Source organism: Triticum aestivum, chromosome 4B (genome assembly GCF_018294505.1).
Source record: "Triticum aestivum cultivar Chinese Spring chromosome 4B, IWGSC CS RefSeq v2.1, whole genome shotgun sequence".
NCBI lineage: Eukaryota > Viridiplantae > Streptophyta > Magnoliopsida > Poales > Poaceae > Triticum > Triticum aestivum.
In genome coordinates, this window is record NC_057804.1 from 492,241,400 (window position 1) to 492,261,115 (window position 19,716).

Consider the following 19,716-nt stretch of genomic DNA (forward strand, 5'->3'; position numbering starts at 1 on the left):
GCGAAAGGCGGGGGTTGCGCAGATCGCCGCTGATGCCCTGCGGACTCTTGGCGAACAGGTCCTCAGCATTCAGGCCAGGCTTCGGCCTGCTCACCGCCTGCTGCACCGCCTCCAGCGCGTCGGAACCCAGGCGGTCTCTGCCCTCTGGCCAGGCTTGCCGGCCCCGCGCACCCCAAGTCAGACTGCCGACTGGCTGGAGGTGGCGGCCGGCCGCCTGGAAGCCTGGAAAGGCTCAGCAGCCCGGGCAGGGGCGCACCGGGCCTTGGAATTCGTCAAGGCGTGGTACCTTGGGCTAAATCTAGCCCAGTTAGCCACGTTCCGACTGGAGGCGTATGAGGAGCTTGTGGCGGTGGAAGCTGAGCTTGTCAACAGGGCGGCGACGATCGCCGACTTCACTGACACCAGTGTCTTTGTCCCGGAGGTAGTCGAGGAAGGCGGTGAATCTCCGCACAAGTAGCTCGGGTTAAAACCGGAGGACAGCGAGGATTCAACTGAAGTCATCGACTCCAGCGACGAAGGGGAAGACAGGGAGGAAGACGGAGAGGAGGAAGAGGAGGAAGACAAGGACAGCGACGTCGACATGCCGAAGGTCGGGGCGGACGGTCAGCCCCAGCCCGACAGAGCCTCAAGCAACGAGCCATGCGTCAAGGTGCCGCCTGCTGCTGGAGGTGGCCAGGAGGGGACCGACCAGCCACCCGTTCCTCCGATGGATGCCAATGACTCCGTCTTCCAGTCCTCCGCCGCCCCGCCTGCTGCTGGCGATCCTTCTGTCCAGACGGAGCCGTCTACTGCACCAGGTGGTGCAGCCGACTCCAGCATCCAGCCAGATTCCTTGGCCACGCCATCCGGCACCGTCCAGCCGGATCCTCCTGCTGCGCTATCCGGCACGACCCAGCCGGAGTCTTCCGTTGCGCCAACCGGCACCGCCCAGCCGGAGTCTTCTGCTGCTCCTTAGGGTTTATCTGCTGTCTTCTTGCCATTCTAAACATTTTGTTAAATTTGCACAATTCCACCCTCGGGGTGTATATAAAAACTCTGTTTGAATGCTGGCCAGAGGCCTTTATCCATGTAAATATTTATCATTCCTTATGTTTGCTGTGCCGACCTCCAGTCTTTTTCCCTTTTTCTCCTTGGCTTTTTTCCTTTGCCGCCAACCCTTTGGCTTTGCTTTCAGCAGCCGGGAGGCTGCTCTGCGGACCGTGGCTGATTTGAGCGCTCTAGCCATTTGTGAGGGGAGCTAGGACTTAGCCATTCGGAGTTTTTTGGTAATAGAGGCGGAGGCCGGCCTTCTGGCTGCCAAGCAGGTAGACGGCTAGGTGCAATGCGGCCCTCTACTATATGCGTTTTATTCCTTAGTCGTTCTTTCGTGTGGGGCACTTCTTTGCAACCTTTGCCTGCCATGCAGTCGCTCTGCAAGCTGTGGCTTCTGACAAAGGAAGTTTTTGGTTCTAGCACACTACTTGTCCGGCTGCGGGAGGCGGCATATTGTAGAAGGCGGCGAGGCTCCGGGCCGACTGGTTGAACCCGGTGCCAGGTGGAAAAGATAGACTACACATTCTTATGGGCATAACACTTATCATATATATAAAAGAGGGAAGTCCCCGAGCTCTTCTCGGGGGACCCGGAGTCTTTATACATAGTACAAAAGGTAGCATGATACATACAACTTTCAAATGTAAAACCTTCGGAGGAGGTTTGCGTTCCATGGCCTCTCCGTCTCTTTGCCTGAATCGCCCCTCTTGCGCACTCTGGGCTTCTGGGCATCGATCAGATAGTAGGCATCATTGCCCAACACTTTACTGATGACAAAAGGGCCTTCCCAAGGTGCCGAGAGCTTGTGCTGTCTGGCTGTTCGATGGATCAGCCGGAGCACAAGGTCTCCCTCCAGAAAGGACCTTGGCTTCACCTTGTGGTTGTGGTATCGGCGCAGACTCTGCTGGTAAATGGCCGACTGGCTGAGTGCCAACTGCAGGCCTTTCTCCAGCAAGTCAATGCCGTCTTCTCGTGCCTCCTTGGCGTCTGCCTCGTTGTACATGGTGACTCTTGGGGAGTCGAACTCAATATCCGTTGGGATGACGGCTTCGGCACCGTAGACGAGGAAGAAGGGCGTGAAGCCTGTTGACTTTTTTGGAGTTGTGCGCAGGCTCTAGAGGACGGCTGGCAGCTCATCGAGCCAGCAGCCGGCCGAATGCTCCAGAGGCTCGACCAGTCGGGGCTTGAGGCCGGACAAAATGAGGCCATTTGCATGCTCCACTTGGCCGTTTGACTGTGGGTGGGCAACGGATGCTAAGTCCAGGCGGATGCCCTGTGTTGCGCAGAAACGAGCCAAGGCTCCCTTGGCGAAGTTGGTGCCATTGTCGGTGATGATGCTGTGTGGGATGCCGTATCGCATGGTGATGTCGGTGATGAAAGTCACGGCCGTCGTCCCATTCAGCTTCTTGATTGGTTTTGCCTCTATCCACTTGGTAAACTTGTCCAAAACAACAAGCAAGTGAGTCATGCCACCGCGGGCCGCCTTGAATGGTCCCACCATATCCAGTTCCCATACATTAAAGGGCCAGGCTATGGGAATGGTCTTGAGTGCAGAAGCCGGTAGGTGTGGCTTGGAGCAGAACCTCTGGCACCCTTGACACTTCTGAACTAGCTCTTTGGCCTCTTCCAGGGCGGTCGGCAAGAAGAACCCGTGGCGGAAAGCCTTGGCCACAAGTGATCTTGAAGCCGTGTGGTGGCCGCAGTCACCCTGGTGGATATCTCTGAGTATTGCTTGGCCTTGGTCCGACTCCACACACAGCTGATAAACCCCTGTTACACTTCGTCGCACCAGCTCTCTATTGACTATGGTGTAAGCTGCAGCTCGCCTCTGCACTTGTCGGGCTGAGACTTCATCGGTTGGAAGCTCTTTATTCACCAAGAACTTGAGGATTGGATGGGCCCATGAGGGCGCCGCAATTTCTTCGACTGCGACTACTGCAACTTGAATGAGGGAGGCTGGGCTGGGAGGCGGCGGGTTGGCAGCTGCTTCCGCCTATTGTGTTGGAGAAATCCCCGGGCCGACTGCTGAAGTCCCCGGGCCGGGCGCGGCTGTAGCAGTCCTTGGGCCGCCTTTTGAAATCCCCGTGCCGGCCTCTTGGATCGCCAAGTCGGATCCGACTGCTTCGGGGGGGATGGCACAAAAATGGAGTCTGAATCAGGAGATGGCTTGACAGACGGCTTCAGAAGGCAGCGTAGGGCGACGCCGGCTAGTATTGCTTGTTGGGTGGAGCCAATCCGTGCCAAAGCATCTGCTTTCTCGTTGTCATTTCTTCGCACGTGAAGGAACTCGCACCCATCAAAGTATCCGCTGAGTTGCTGCACGAGGAAGCGGTAGATTTCCATGTTTGCATCCTTGGCGTCCCAGTCGCCTGATGACTGCTGGACCACCAAGTCAGAGTCACCATAACACACGATCCGGCAAATGCCGAGTTCTTTGGCAAGCCGGAGCCCATGTATGAGTGCCGCATATTCTGCTATGTTGTTCGAGGCGGCGAAGTGGACTTGCAACATGTATTTGAGCTTGTCGCCTTTGGGAGAGGTGAGGACGATGCTGGCTCCCAGGCCAGTGCGCATTTTCGAACCATCGAAATGCATCCGCCATTGAGTGGAGTCTGGTGCAGGCGGCAAATATTGGGTCTCGGCCCAATCAACGAGGAAGTCGTCCAACACTTGTGATTTGATGGCAGTGCGAGGCTGGTAGTAGGTGGTGTAAGGGGCTAGATCAATAGCGCACTTGGCCACTCGGCCAGAAGCATCTCGGCTCCCAATGATCTCAGCAAGTGGAGCTGTGCAGACAACAGTTATTGGGTTCTCTTGAAAGTAGGGTGTCAATGTCAAAACCGGCGGATCTCGGGTAGGGGGTCCCGAACTGTGCGTCTAGGAGGATGGTAACAAGAGACAAGGGACACGATGTTTTTACCCAGGTTCGGGCCCTCTCGATGGAGGTAAAACCCTACTCCTGCTTGATTAATATTGATGATATGGGTAGTACAAGAGTAGATCTAACACGAGATCAGAGAGGCTAAACCCTAGAAGCTAGCCTATGGTATGATTGTTGTACGTCCTACAGACTAAAACCCTCCGGTTTATATAGACACGGAGAAGGCTAGGGTTACACAGAGTCGGTTACAATGGGAGGAGATCTACATATCTGTATCGCCAAGCTTGCCTTACACGCCAAGGAAAGTCCCATCCAGACACGGGACAAAGTCTTCAATCTTGTATCTTCATAGTCCAGGAGTCTGACCAAAGGTTCTAGTCCGGCTATCCGGACACCCCCTAATCCGGGACTCCCTCAGTATCCCCCGAACCAGGCTTCAATGATGATGAGTCCGGCGTGCAGATTTGTCTTCGGCGCAACGGCTGAAAAGAAGTGCAGTCCGAATTGAGACGCCGGCGCAACGATATGGCGTGCCATTTTATTCCCAGGTTTTATTCCCTCAAGGCATACAAATGCTCGTGCTCTCTTCAGGAAAAAGAGCGCTCGCCGGACTATATCCGGAGAGGTTGCCAATCGCGCCTCCACCAGCCAGGCTTCAAGGCCGGGTCCGGAAGCGGAGGCGAACATGAGGCGCGCACCGGACGCTCTTCCGACAGAGGATGCAGACAGGCTCTCTGCCACCAATTCCAAGGTGGAGAGTGCCATGAACCACAGGCGTCGCCGGACAGTTCTTCATGATGCTTGTTTCTCCCAAGAGGCATTGGATGCCTTCAATACAGGAGATGTGTACCTCCGTGCCGCTCAAAATGGTCTAGCTAGAGCCACACAGCAGTATGTAAGAGACATACGGGTGAGAAAATTTGATGGTTATATATGTCAGTAGCCCCCGAGACTTGAAACAGTTAGAATAACTAATTTAAGGATCATTTGTTATGCAGAATCTTACAGAAAAGAATACCCAACTGTCCCAGGAGCTGGAAGAGTGCAAAGCCCAACTTGAGGCCGCACTAGCCGCGGTAGGCGAGGCCAAGGAGACCCCCTCTGGTAATATATGCTTCGAAAGATAAGTATGTTGTGAAGTGCGGCATGTGTGGAAATCTAACAATAACATTGCAGATGCCCCCGGAGTCGATCCGGACAAGCAACAACTCTTGCACTGGTTAATGGCCAGCGAGAGCGTGCTTACGAGGGTGAGACAAGAGAAGAATAATCTCCAAGATGCTAACACCCAGTTGGGCGAGGAACTAAAGGATGTTTGTGCTCAGCTGTCGAACTCCGTGAAGGAGAATCAGCGGCTTCAATGCGGCATTTTTAGTAAGTGCTTGAATGAACTTCAAAAAAGAGTTCGGCGAGGAAATCGATTGACAGAGTTAAGTCTGTAGGTATGCTGACAGTTTGGCCTACAGAGGAAATGCCCGGTTCTACGGGTGACCTTCTTCCCGAGCTCTCACAACTGCATGAACAAGTTCGACAGGTAATGCAAGGCGTCGCCCAGGCCTTGTGGCCATCCGTCCCCATGCCTGAAGGCCTTGGAGAGCTTGTAGAGAAGCTGAAGGGAGCGCGGCGGCGCTTCCAATTATGGAAGATATTAGCCTGCCGTCAAGGCGCTAGGGAGGCCTGGGCCATGGTGAAGACGCGATACACGAAGGCTGGCCCAAACCACATGGCCGAGGTCGGACCTATGGGGCCCGATGGGAAGGAGATCCCTGTGAGTTTAGTGTACGGCCAGGTAGAGTTGTCCGCCAAATATTCCCAACAGGACTGTAAACTAGACAGCCTGTTGGATGGTATTGAAGAGGAATATACCCAGTCAAATTGACTATGTAATTTAAGATGACATGTAAAATCTCTTCTAGCCGGATTGTAGATAGTTTGTCATGGCGGACCTTTTCACTTCAACCTCCGGACCCGATAGTCCGGAGGGTGTTCGAATACCCTCTCGGTTATGTAAGAACCGGGGCATGCATGGAGACCAGGCGTAGGGGTCATTAGTGCTTGAATAGACAAGTGCCCAACTAGTTATGTTATATCACATGGTTAGTAAGAAACATCTTCCAGGGAGAATAGTTCCATTAGGGGTTCCTTTCCCTGGGAGGCATGCCCTAAAGTGCATGTCCGGACTGCGAAAAAAAGCAGAAAAGCATCTGCGGGCGGATAAATAAATGAGTGGGAAGTTATCTTTAGTTCACCGACCGAATATTCCCTTAAGAATGCTAGCTTTCGGCTTCACCCAGTCTGAGGTACACATCCGGCTGACCCGGCAGTAACAATCGCAGAGGTGCTCCCTTTACCGCCTAGCCGAACAATCGGGAACGTAGGGGTAAGCACAGAAGCCAGGCAACCCAGCTTGGCCAAAACTTAAGTCATATCGATGCATATAATGGTGAATAAAAGGTACATGTGGAAGTGTGACATATGTGTTGGGCATGAGGCCCGTATAAACAAGCTTCTGTTACAGAAGCCCCCAGGTATAATGAGCGCGGATAGCACGTCAATTGTGTGCGAACAAGGCGTGAACGAGCCCTTAAAGGCTGTAAGATAAAAGGAGGGAGAAGGAGAGAAATATAAGACACCTAATGTGTAAAAAATAGACAGAGGAAGGAGACTTACACGGAGTCCGGCGCTAGGTGTAGAATCTTCGGAGACGGGCTGCGTTCCATGGGTTCGGCTCGAGTTGGTTATCCGATGCATCTCGTAGACGGTACACTCCACCAGTCAGGACTTGGTCAATAATGAAGGGACCTTCCCATTTGGGCTTGAGTTTGTCCTTTTTCTTGTCCGGCAGGCGTAGAACTAACTCGCCAACATTGTAAGTTTTGGCCCGTACTTCTCTGCTTTGATATCTTCGAGCCTGTTGTTGATAGAATGCAGAACGGGCTTTTGCCACGTCACGCTCCTACTCCAAGGCGTCCAAACTGTCCTGCCGATCGAGTTCGGCTTCTCTTTCTTCGTACAATCGCACGCGAGGTGAGTCGTGAATTATGTCACAGGGCAAAACTGCCTCTGCGTCGTATACCATAAAGAATGGTGTGAATCCGGTGGTGCGATTCGGCATGGTCCGCAGCCCCTAGAGTACGGAGTTGAGCTCCTCTACCCAGTGCGTGTTAGATTCCTTGAGGGACTGCACTAATCTCAGTTTGATGCCGCTCATGATTAGACCATTTGCTTGCTCGACTTGACCGTTAGTTTGTGGGTGATAGACTGAAGCGTAGTCGAGCTTGATGCCCATGTTTTGGCACCAGAGTTTGACCTCGTCGGCCGTAAAGTTCGTGCCGTTATCAGTTATGATGTTGTCGGGGACGCCGAAACGGTGTACGACCCCTAATATGAAGTCTATCACCGGTCCGGATTCGGCCGTCTTAACAGGCTTGGCCTCTATCCATTTGGTGAATTTGTCCGCCATGACCAGTAGGTATTTTTGCTTGTGGGTTCCTCCTTTAAGGGGTCCAACCATGTCAAGCCCCCAGAGCGCGAATGGCCAGGTGATGGGTATAGTTTGGAGGGCGGTGGGTGGCATATGGCTTTGGTTAGCAAAGAGTTGGCAATCGACGCATCGTTGGACTAAGTCCTGAGCATCTGCCCGGGCCGTCGGCCAATAAAATCCTGTACGGAAGGCCTTGCTTACAAGGGCCCGGGCTGCGGCGTGGTGCCCGCCGAGTCCGGCATGAATTTCAGCCAGAAGATTCCGCCCTTCCTCTTCGGAGATACACCTTTGAAGGACTCCGGTGGTGCTTTTCTTATAAAGCTCTCCTTCATGGACTTTATAGGCTTTAGATCGCCGCACTATGCAGCGTGCCTCGTTTTGGTCCTCGGGAAGTTCCTGCCTAGTTAGGTAGGCTAGGAATGGTTCTGTCCATGGGGCAATGACTGCCATTATTACGTGGGCTGAGGATGTTACTTCGTTGGCAGAGCCTCCCGTTGTGTCAGAATGTTCGGTGTCGGGCGGTGCGGTTGGGTCCGGGCTATTATTTCCGGATTCCCCTTCCCATAATACAGATGGCTTGAATAGCCTCTCCAAGAAAATGTTGGGGGGACTGCATCGCGCTTTGCGCCGATGCGTGCCAAGACGTCTGCTGCCTGATTGTTTTCCCGGGCTATATGGTGAAATTCGAGCCCCTCGAACCGAGCTGACATTTTTAGGACGGCGTTGCGATAAGCTGCCATTTTCGGATCCTTGGCATCGAAGTCTCCATTTATTTGGGATATCACGAGGTTCGAATCCCCACGCACCTCTAGGCGTTGGATGCCCATGGAGACTGCCTTCCGGAGACCATGTAGAAGGGCCTCGTATTCGGCTGCGTTGTTGGAGTCCGTATACATTGTCTGGAGTATGTATTGAACTGTATCTCCTGTTGGGGACGTCAGAATGATGCCATCCCCCAGGCCAGCTAACATTTTGGAGCCGTTGAAGTGCACGATCCAGTTGGAATATGTGTCGTACTCTTTAGGGAGTTCGGCTTCATTCGGCGACGTAGTCGGCCAAAACATGCGACTTGATAGCTCACCGTGGCTTATAGGTTATGTCGAACGGGAGGAGCTCAATGGCCCATTTGGCAATCTGGCCCGTCGCGTCGCGGTTGTTTATAATATCGTTAAGAGGTACTTCGGAGGCTACTGTTATCGAACACTCTTGAAAGTAGTGTCGCAGCTTCCGGGATGCCATAAACACCGCGTACGCTATCTTTTGATAATGCGGGTACCGTGACTTGCATGGAGTGAGGACAGTGGACACGTAGTAAACTGGTTTTTGAAGGGGGAATTTGTGTCCGTCCGTTTCTCGTTCGACGACGAGCACTGCGCTTACAACTTGATAAGTTGCCGCAATGTATAATAGCATTGGTTCGCCGATGTTAGGCGCGGCCAGGACCGGGTTTGTTGCCAATATGGCTTTTATTTCTTCGAGTCCGGCCGTGGCGGCATCCGTCCACTCGAAGTGTTCGGTGCGCCGGAGGAGGCGATAAAGGGGTAATGCCTTTTCTCCCAAGCGGGAGATAAAGCGGCTTAGAGCCGCCACGCATCCAGTCAATTTTTGTATTTGTTTGAGGTCCTTTGGAATATCCAATTGTGACAGAGCTCGGATCTTGGCTGGGTTTGCTTCAATTCCTCTACCGGATACAATGAAGCCCAAGAGCTTTCCGGCTGGTACGCCGAAAACGCATTTTTCCGGGTTAAGCTTGATGTCATATGTTCGGAGGTTATCGAATGTGAGCCTCAAGTCGTCTACTAGAGTTTCGACATGCTTGGTTTTGACGACCACGTCATCTACGTATGCTTCCACTGTTTTGCCGATCTGGTTTGCCAGACATGTCTGAATCATGCGCTGATATGTTGCGCCGGCGTTTTTGAGCCCGAAGGGCATTGTGTTGAAGCAGAATGGGCCGTATGGGGTGATGAATGCCGTTGCGGCTTGGTCTGGCTCTGCCATCTTAATTTGATGGTAGCCGGAGTATGCGTCGAGGAAACACAATGAATCGTGTCCTGCGGTAGCGTCGATAATTTGATCGATGCGGGGGAGGGGGAAGGGATCCTTTGGGCAAGCCTTGTTGAGGTCCTTGAAATCGACGCATAGGCGCCAGGATTTGTCCTTCTTTGGTACCATCACCAGGTTTGCTAGCCAGTCCGGATGTTTTATATCTCTGATGAATCCGGCCTCCAGTAGTTTGGCTAGCTCCTCTCCCATGGCTTGTCTCTTAGGTTCGGAGAAACGCCGAAGAGCCTGCTTGACAGGCTTGAATCCTTTTAGGATGTTTAGGCTGTGCTCGGCCAGCCTGCGTGGGATTCCTGGCATGTCTGAAGGGTGCCAGGCAAAAATGTCCCAATTTTCGCGTAGGAATTCTCGTAGTGCGGCGTCTACATCAGGGTTTAATTGCGCCCCGATGGAGGCCGTTTTTGTAGGGTCCGTTGGATGGACTTGGAATTTGACTATTTCGTCCGCCGGTTTAAAGGAGGTGGACTTGGATCTTTTATCGAGTATCACGTCGTCCCTGTTCACCGTGGAGCGCAGCGCAGTCAGTTCCTCGGCCGCTAGGGCTTCGGATAGTGCCTCAAGGGCCAGTGCGGCTGTCTTATTTTCGGCGCGGAGTGCTATGTCCGGGTCACTAGCAAGAGTGATGATTCCGTTGGGTCCGGGCATTTTGAGCTTCATGTACCCGTAATGGGGTATAGCTTGAAAAATTGTGAATGCCTCTCGCCCTAATAGAGCGTGGTATCCGCTGCTGAACGGGGCCACTTGAAACGTGACCTCCTCGGACCTGTAATTATCCGGCGTGCCGAACACCACATCCAGTGTGATTTTTCCTGTACAGCACGCTTCCCGACTGGGGATTATTCCTCTAAAGGTTGTGTTGCTTCGCTCAATGCGGCTCCAGTCTATTTCCATTTTTCAAAGGGTTTCCTCATAAACGAGGTTCAATCCGCTGCCACCATCCATGAGTACCTTGGTAAGGCAAAAGTCGTCCACTATTGGACTGAGGACCAATGCGGCTGGTGCTCGGGCTGTTCGGAATTTAGGTTCATCACTGGCATTAAAGGTAATAGCCGTGTCACTCCATGGGTTTATTGTTGCTACTTGGTAGACTTCGGCAAGGCTGCGGAGTGTTCGTTTCCACATATTATTTGATGGGAAAGTCTCGAAGACTTTTAATACCGTACTGGTATCCCTGGGCTGGTGGTCTGTGAATTCTGGAGTTAGAAGCTCTTCGCCACTTCTGGCCACCTGCAGGAGTATCCAACATGCTCTAAGGCTATGAGTTGGTGTGGCGCCCTCTATACTATGAATTTTACAGGGTCCATTGAGCCATTCCTTCAATATGGCTCCATGCCCTATAGAGGGTTTTTGCTTTTTGGTGTTTAACCCAGGTGCCTAGCGATAATGCACCCTTTTATTTCGGACTGGGGTTGTATTCAAGGTCGGATTGTCCCAAAATTTTATTTCAGTTTTCCAGGCGCTTTCCATCGCACAGTACTTTCGTACTATGGATGCCAAGTTGGCGAAGCGTGTAATTTCACGGCGACTTATGGCATTGAGGATTCCGTTGTCCGTGCAATTATTGCAGAAGAATGAAGTTGCATCCTCCTCGCGGTAGTCCTCTATCCTGTTCATAACCAGGAGGAATCTGGCCCAGTAATGGTGTACTGTTTCTGCGGGCTCTTGCCGAATCTGGGATAGATCCCTTATATTTGGGTGGGCGGGTGGAATTAAATCCGGAACCTCGCCCAATCTGAGACTCAGGGGCCAAGGAGTTTCCGAACTCGGAAGCTTGGGTTCTTGGATGTTGTCCAATGAATCTAGCCCGCTGCCTGACTTTAGGTTCAGGGCTTGAGAGACGTCGTCCCCTCCGCGGGTATCCGGCTTGGAGGGATGGGGAATCCGGACATAACTAGTCCTTAAGATAGATGAAGGCTTGCCGCATTGTTCCTCCACCACTGCGACGTGGTGGGTGACCTGGGGAGAGTTAATCTCTCTCGGATCGGGTTTAGGCCCAATCTGATCATAGTGTGTAGCGACTCCCAGGGCGGCGATGCGATCCAAGAGCTCGTTTAAGGAAGAGAGCTCCATCGGATCTAACTGCTCGGCGAGTTCCGAGTTGGCGTGGAGATTGCTTTCGATGACCCGAGAAGTCATCGTCGGCGCGGCGGCCGAACAGGCGGTCATAAGAAAACCGCCTAGCCGGAGAGTTTGGCCGATAGCCAAAGCTCCTTTAGCAACAGCGCCGTCTTTAAAGACGGGATGAGGCATCCTTCCTGATGGCGACGGCACAGCGGAACTCTCAATGAAAGCACCAATGTCAGTGTCAAAACCGGTGGATCTCGGGTAGGGGGTCCCGAACTGTGCGTCTAGGCGGATGGTAACAGGAGACAAGGGACAAGATGTTTTTACCTAGGTTCGGGCCCTCTCGATGGAGGTAAAACCCTACTCCTGCTTGATTAATATTGATGATATGGGTAGTACAAGAGTAGATCTACCACGAGATCAGAGAGGCTAAACCCTAGAAGCTAGCCTATGGTATGATTGTTGTTCGTCCTACGGACTAAAACCCTCCGGTTTATATAGACACTGGAGAGGGCTAGGGTTACACAGAGTCTGTTACAATGGGAGGAGATCTACATATCCGTACCGCCAAGCTTGCCTTCCACGCCAAAGAATGTCCCATCCGGACACGGGATGAAGTCTTCAATCTTGTATCTTCATAGTCCAGGAGTCCGGCCAAAGGTTATAGTCCGGCTATCCAGACACCCCCTAATCCGGGACTCCCTCATAGGGCTTCAGATTCTTGGCTGCAAAGTGCACGCCGTAACACATCTTCTGGTAGTGGGGGTAGTTTTGCTTGGGGGCAGACAATACTTCGCTCAAGTAATACACCGGTCTCTGGACCGGCAATGCTTTGTCCTTCTCCTTGCGCTCTACTACCATGACTATGCTGACAACCCGAATGGTGGCTGCAATGTAGAGGAGCATGGGCTCCTTCTCAATCGGAGCCTCCAGGACAGGCGGGGTTGCCAACATCTTCTTGAGTTCGAGAAATGCTTCGTCCGCCTTGTCGTTCCACTCGAAAAAAGTGGTCTTCTTCATGAGTTGATACAGGGGAAGGGCCTTCTCGCCCAGTCGACTGATGAAACGGCTGCCTGACGCCAAGCAGCCGGTGAATTGCTGCACGTCCAGCAGTTGGGTGGGCACTTTCATCATCTCAATTGCCTTGATATTCACGGGATTGCACTCTATGCCGTGCTCTAAGACCAGGAAACCGAGGAGCTGGCCGGCTGGTACTCCAAAGACAGATTTCTCCGGGTTGAGCTTGATCTGGAATCAGCGCAGGTTCTCAAAGGTCTCCTTGAGGTCCTCTAGCAGCGTGCCATGCTTCTCCGTCTTCACCACCACATCATCCACATATACATGGGCATTTCTGCCGAGTTGCTTGGGGAGGCACTTCTGCATGCAACGCTGGAACGTGGCGCCGGCGTTTCTCAAGCCAAACGTCATGGTCAGGTAGCAGAAGGCTCCAAATGGCGTGATGAAGGCGGTCTTCAGCCTGTTGGTCGGGTTTAGTTTTATCTGGTGATACCCGGAGTATGCATCCAAGAAACTCAACAGCTCGCATCCTGCTGTGGAGTCTATTACTTGATCAATCCTTGTCAGAGCAAAGGGATCTTTGGGGTAGGCTTTGTTGAGGCTGGTGTAGTCAATGCACAGGCGCCATTGCTTGTTCTTTTTCAACACCAGGACTGGGTTGGCCAGCCACTCTGGAAAGAATACTTCCATGATGAATCCGGCTGCTAGGAGCCGCGCTATCTCTTCTCCGACAACTCTTCTCTTCTCTTCTGATAGGCGGCGCAAGGGCTGCCTGACCGGCTTGGCGTCAGGTCGGACATGTAGCTTGTTCTCAGCAAAATCCGTCGGAACACCCAGCATGTCTTTGGGAGACCATGCAAAGATGTCCCGATTCTCACGGAGGAAATCGACGAGCTCGCTTTCCTATTTGCTGTCAAGTCCTGTGCCTACGACAGCGTGCCTTTCCGGGTGATCTGGGTCCAATGGTATTTTCTTTGTTTCCTTGGCCGGCTTGAACGAGCCCTCAACCTCCGACTCCTGGGGGGTGGGTGACATTTCCGGCTTCTTGCCTGCCAGCGCCACCACCCGGTCAAGGAGCCGCTTCTCGGCAGCAATCACGACGGACTCGGCCAGCCGGCTGCTATCTGCAGCACAAGCGATCGATCTCTTGTAGTCTCCGACTACTGTGAGGATTCTCTTGGTACTCGGCATCTTCATCTTGAGGTAGGCATAGCGGGGGACTGCCATGAACTTGGCAAGGGCAGGCCGGCCAAGCAATGCATGGTAGGGGCTCTCAAGGTCCACCACTTCAAACCAGACTGACTCTCGGCGGAAGTGATTCTTGTCTCCAAAGAGGACATCAATCTGGGTCTTGCCAATTGCTGAGCAAGAAAGGCCAGGGACTATGCCATGGAATACAGTCCGACTGGGGACGAGCTGCTTCTGCTTGATTCCCAACTTCTCCATTGTGTCACGGTACAGGATATTGATGCTGCTGCCGCTATCTATCAGGATTCTGGAGAAATGGGCGGCCCGCTTGTCCGTCGCAAGGGTTGCTTCTAAGACCAGGGCATACGAACCAGGGGAAGGCATCACTTCCGGGTGGTCGGCCCTACTCCAACTGATAGGCTTCTCGGACCAACGCATGAAATCTGGAGTATTGGAGGCCACTACCTGCACTTCTTGTTGTTGTTGCCGTCTGCTGCGCCTATCATCGACCACGCTGGTAAACACAACATAGGCTCTGTGCTCCTCCCGTACTCGTCTTGTATGGCGCCGACTGGTCGGGCCGCCGGCTGCTGGGGCTGAGGAGGCGGCGGTCCGGCAGGTGGAGGAGGTAGGAGTCCATCTCCCTTGGCAATTCTGGTGAGCCAGTGACACTTCCGAGTGGTGTGGTTGGAGGGCTTTGCGCCGCTATGGAACTTGCAGGGTGCATCCAAGGTTTGCTTGTAAGAGAAAGCAGGCAACCAATTGGTCTTGCCGCCCTTCTGCCGCTTGGGGGCCGGCTGCCCTTCTGGCTGCTGATCCTCGATCGTCGCCACCTGCTGGCTGGTGGAAGCCGGCTGGAGGGCCTTCCGCTTGTTATCACCTGGTTGCTGTCGCCGACTGGTGTCACCATCCGGATTCCGAGGTGCCTGGGAGGCCACCTTGCCGGACGCATCAACCAGGATTTCCGCCTTCATGGAGGAGTCGGCCGTGGCATGCTTGTCGGCGATGACCAACAGCTCATCGAGGGTCTTGGGCTCGTTGCACGGGAGTCGGTGCTTGAGGAGGGTGCCCTCTGGGCACCCGGCAGTGAAGTACTCGATCACCTGCACCTCATGCATGCCTTCACAGGAATTGCGCAGCTCGATCCAGCGCGTGAGGTAGTCGCGAGCTGACTCCGTGGGCCCTTGGACGCACAAGGAGAGCTGTCGGGGCTTGGGAGCCCGCTTGTAGGTGCTGGTGAAGTTGCGGATGAAGACCTCGGTGAAATCAACCCAGCTGTTGATGCTGCGGGGCTTCAGGCTATTGAGCCAAGTCCGGGCAGTGCCCTGAAGCATGAGCGTGACGTACTTCACGGCAACGCGCTTGTTGTCGTTCGCTATACTGATGGCCATGGAGTAGTCGACTAGCTAGTCCTCCGACTTCATGGAGCCGGTGTACTTGGGCATGTCTCGCAGGAGGGTGAACCCCTTAGGGAAGGGCTCATCTTGGATTCGGGGGCCGAAACAGGGCGGGCCTAGTGCATCTTCTTCTTCAAGCGCCAGGGATCGGTTGAGACGATCGATCCGATGGCAAGCATCATTCTCTCCGACTCCCTCTCGACGGCCAAGGTGGTCGCCGAGAGTCGGATGCGTGACAGGAGGCGGAGTGGGGTATCTCTGTCACGCCCAATATGCGATACTATCCTAAAGAGACTCGAAGGTCCCACCAAGGATAGAACCACATATTGAGACGTTTTTGCAAGGTGGATATCATTACATCAACATTACATAATAGATGGGGATACATACAAAAGGCATACAGTGCCACACGAATACAACATCACAATACATTAGAGCATCATCCGGCTACAGATGAGACACAAATAGAAACTCAAACGACATCCACCCTGCTAGCCCAGGCTACCGACCTAGAACCTATCCTCTGATCGAAGAAGAAGCAGAAGAAGAACTCCAAAACAAGAAAGCATCACTCTCGCGTCATGAACATCGCATAACCTGTACCTGCAACTGTTGTTGTAGTAATCTGTGCGCCACGAGGACTCAACAATCCCATTACCATGGGTATCAAGACTAGCAAACCTTAATGGGTAAGGAAAGGATAAGTGGTGAGGTTGCAGCAGTGACTAAGCATATATGGTGGCTAACATACGCAAATAAGAGCGAGAAGAGAGCAAACGGAACGGTCGTGATGCTAGCAATGATCAAGAAGTGATCCTGAACTCCTACTTACGTCAAACATAACCCAAAACCGTGTTCACTTCCCGGACTCCGCCAAAAAGAGACCATCACAGCTACACACGCGGTTGAAGCGTTTTAATTCGAGTCAAGTGTCAAGTTATCTACAACCGGACATTAACAAATTCCCATCTGCCACATAACCGCGGGCACGGCTTTCGTAAGTTTATACCCTGCAGGGGTGTCCCAACTTAGCCCATGATAAGCTCTTGCGATCAACGAAGGATATACCTTCTCCCAGGAATACCCGATCAGACTTGGAATCCCGGTTTACAAGACATTTCGACAATGGTGAAACAAGACCAGCAAAGCCTCCCGCTGTGCCGACAAATCCCGATAGGAGCTGCACATATCTCGTTCTCAGGGCACACCGGATGAGCCAGACGTCGGGTTGGCATAGACCCTGATTGCCTAGGGGGCGCCGGACATCGCTCGGTTTGGACCAACACTTAGACAAGCATTGGCCCGGGGGGGCTAAAATCAAGATGACCCTCGGGTTGGCCGACCAAGGGAAGGGTATAGGTGGTGGTGAGGCAAATGGTAAAACCAAGGTTGGGCCTTGCTGGAGGAGTTTTATTCAAAGCAAAATGTCAAGGGGGTCCCATAATTCACCCAACCGCGTAAGGAACGCAAAATCCGGGAACATAACACCGGTATGACGGAAACTAGGGCGGCAAGAGTGGAACAAAACACTAGGCATAAGGCCGAGCCTTCCACCCTTTACCAAGTATATAGATGCATTAATTAAATAAGAGATATTGTGATATCCCAACATAATCATGTCCACCATGGAGCAAACTTCAACTTCACCTGCAACTAGCAACGCTATAAGAGGGGCTGAGCAAAAGAGGTAACATAGTGAGGCAACGGTTTGCTAGGAAGGGTGAAAAGGTTAGGGCTGACATGGCAATTCGGGGAGGCTTGATCAAAAAGAGATAGGTAGCATAGCATAGCGATAGAACGAAGCAACTAGCATAGCCATGATAGTAGTGAGATCCAGGGTAGCGGTCACCTTGCCTCAAATCCCGCTAGTAAGAAGAACGAGTCCATGAAGAAGATGAAGCCACGAAGACGAATTAAGCATAGACGAACGAATCCTCACAATCGCAATGAAACGGGAACTATCGAGAGAAGCACACAACATAGTAAACACACCACACATATACATGACATGATGCACAACCAAACATGATTCAAAACAAGACTACATGAAGATACTCATGGCAAGAGATGATGCAAAAAAGAGCAACACATCATGGCAAGTTCAAATGAGGCCGTGAGCAACATATAACAATTCCGGTAAGTCCTCATATGCAAATTTCGAAGTTAGTCCAAATCTGAATAAACCTTATGTTCAAGTTGTTAAATAGCAAGTTAAGACGCACAAAGATGATCTACACGAGATTCTAGTCAAGTTGCACATAAGGTTCATTTAGTTCGGAGCTACGGCCTAGAAGATATGAGCAAAACAAGTTAAACATGGCATTGATGCAAAATGCATTCAAACATCAAGCAAACACACTCAAAACATGGATGCAACATGTTAATATGAAACTACATGCAAAATCAAGCAAGTTCCATATAGAGCACACTCAAAACGGAGCAACGGTTCAACACATACTCTATACAAGATATAATAACAATCTGTCCAAAATAGCAACTAGGCATATTGCAAGCATCAAAACAACATGCTACAGAACTTCAACATAAAAAAAAGGAACGTACATGATTTACAGGTAAAACATAACAAAACATGAACACTGAGCTATCTCCAAAAATCACAAGAACATGCTCCAAAACACATGGCATGATTGCAAATAATAACAGTTTCAGGCTTTGCAAAAGTAACATCAGGTTGCAATGTTTAGAGCTATCAAACAACATGTTACAAGAACATAACTTGGAAAACAAAGGCATGGCATGAATCTACTAATTGCATAGAACAAAAGTCCTTTACTGACCATGAGCCAAAAATGATCAGAATATATGATGGCTCCCATGTAAACATAGCAAGTGATATGACAGATTCAAACATCGCAGGAACAACGATAAGTAGGCATGTTGATGAGCTTGTACCACTCACCAAAGAGCAATGCATGGCATGAAAAGGTAACCAACAGTAAGAAGACATGTTTATGAAGCTAAGCATGGCAAGAACAAGTTCATAGTGTGCATGGATCACTAGCAAAACACATGGCAAAACTGAACTTAATGTTAACAGGCTGACAGCAACATTATTTAGCAACTTGAGAGCAAGATTACAACAAGCTACAGAAGGATATAAATACAAAAAGGGGCATGGATAGATAGAGCATGACATGTATAACAAAACATCCTTAGTGAACATCTCTAGATTATGCATAGAATGACTAGTAGCAGCAGGTTTATATAGCATCACCAAATAACAGATTCAGCCTAGCAAAACAGCAACAGCAAGTACCCTAATTAACAAGCTTGATGCACTCAGTACAAGACTCAAAAAAATACATGGACTGCACCCCTCTAAGCACGGCATGTCATAGATCAAAACACATGTAGAGCTCATGCTCATATGATGCGCACATCAAACATGGCAAAAATGACAAACGAGCATGTTCTGTTAACAGACAGCAGACAACATTATATTGCACTCTTGCAACAATTATTAGGGCACCAAGCTGAACTCAAACAAACATGGCACAATGTAACAAAATGTAGAGCACACTCTGATGAACATTTTGATATATTATACACTCAAAATGGACATACACGCACAAAGATACAACCCTCACAAAATGCCTATATGATGCTGATTTATCAGGGACTTAGCCAATTCCAGGAAAAAAACATATGAGCGTGAGATAACTAAAGTACGCATAGGCGGGGATCTGGGTTTGCTCACCAAAGTGGGCCTTGGCCCAGGTTGGAAGGGGGCCGGCCGGCGGGTGGTTGGGCCGGTCGGGGCGCTGGGCTACGGTTGCGGGGCCCACGCGGTCGACCGAAACGGTCAAAGCGTGCGTGAACGGGCGGCGTCGCGGACTCCTGGCGAAAAGGGTCGCCGGCGGTGATGATGTTGACGGCGTAGCGGCGACAGGAAACGCAGAAGGCCGGAGAGGGTCCCACGAGCGGTGAAATGGGCGGATCCAGATGGTTCTAGGCGCAGCGGGGTCGATGCGGCGTCCGACGACGGGGCGAGCGAGGCAACCTCCGGCGGCGGGATCCTGCAAGGGAGAGAGAGGGAAGCGTGAGCGGCAGAGAGAGCCGACGGGAGGAATAAGAAGGAGTTCGTAGGCAGGGGAGGCCGTGACCGGGCCTGCTGAAGATCTCCGACGAAGGGCGGCGCTTGTCGCCGGTGAGCGCGGACGGCGGGACAGCGTGCTCGGAGGCGGGGTCGGGCGGAGCAAGGAGCGAGGGGAACTAGGCGAGCGGGGCAGGTCGGGAGCGGAGGCGCGCGGCGCGGTCGGGCCCGGTTCGAGCCCGGGGCGGGCCGCAGATGGGCCTGGCAGGGCCGCGGTGAAGTGGGGCGCAGGGGAGGACGTGTGGCGCGCTGGGGTTGGCTGCGGGGCGCGGGGAGGCAACGTGTCGCGCTCGGATTGGCCCAAGCGCACCGACGGCGGCGCCAAGTGGCGGAGGGCGGCTGGGGAGGCGCTGATTCCGAGGAGGAGGAAGATGGCTGCAGTTAGGAGGCGGCTAGGGGTAGGTGAGGGGCTAGGGATGCCCAAAATTGGAAGGAGGGTTCTATATATAGTAAGGGGGCTAGGGTTAGGTGTTAG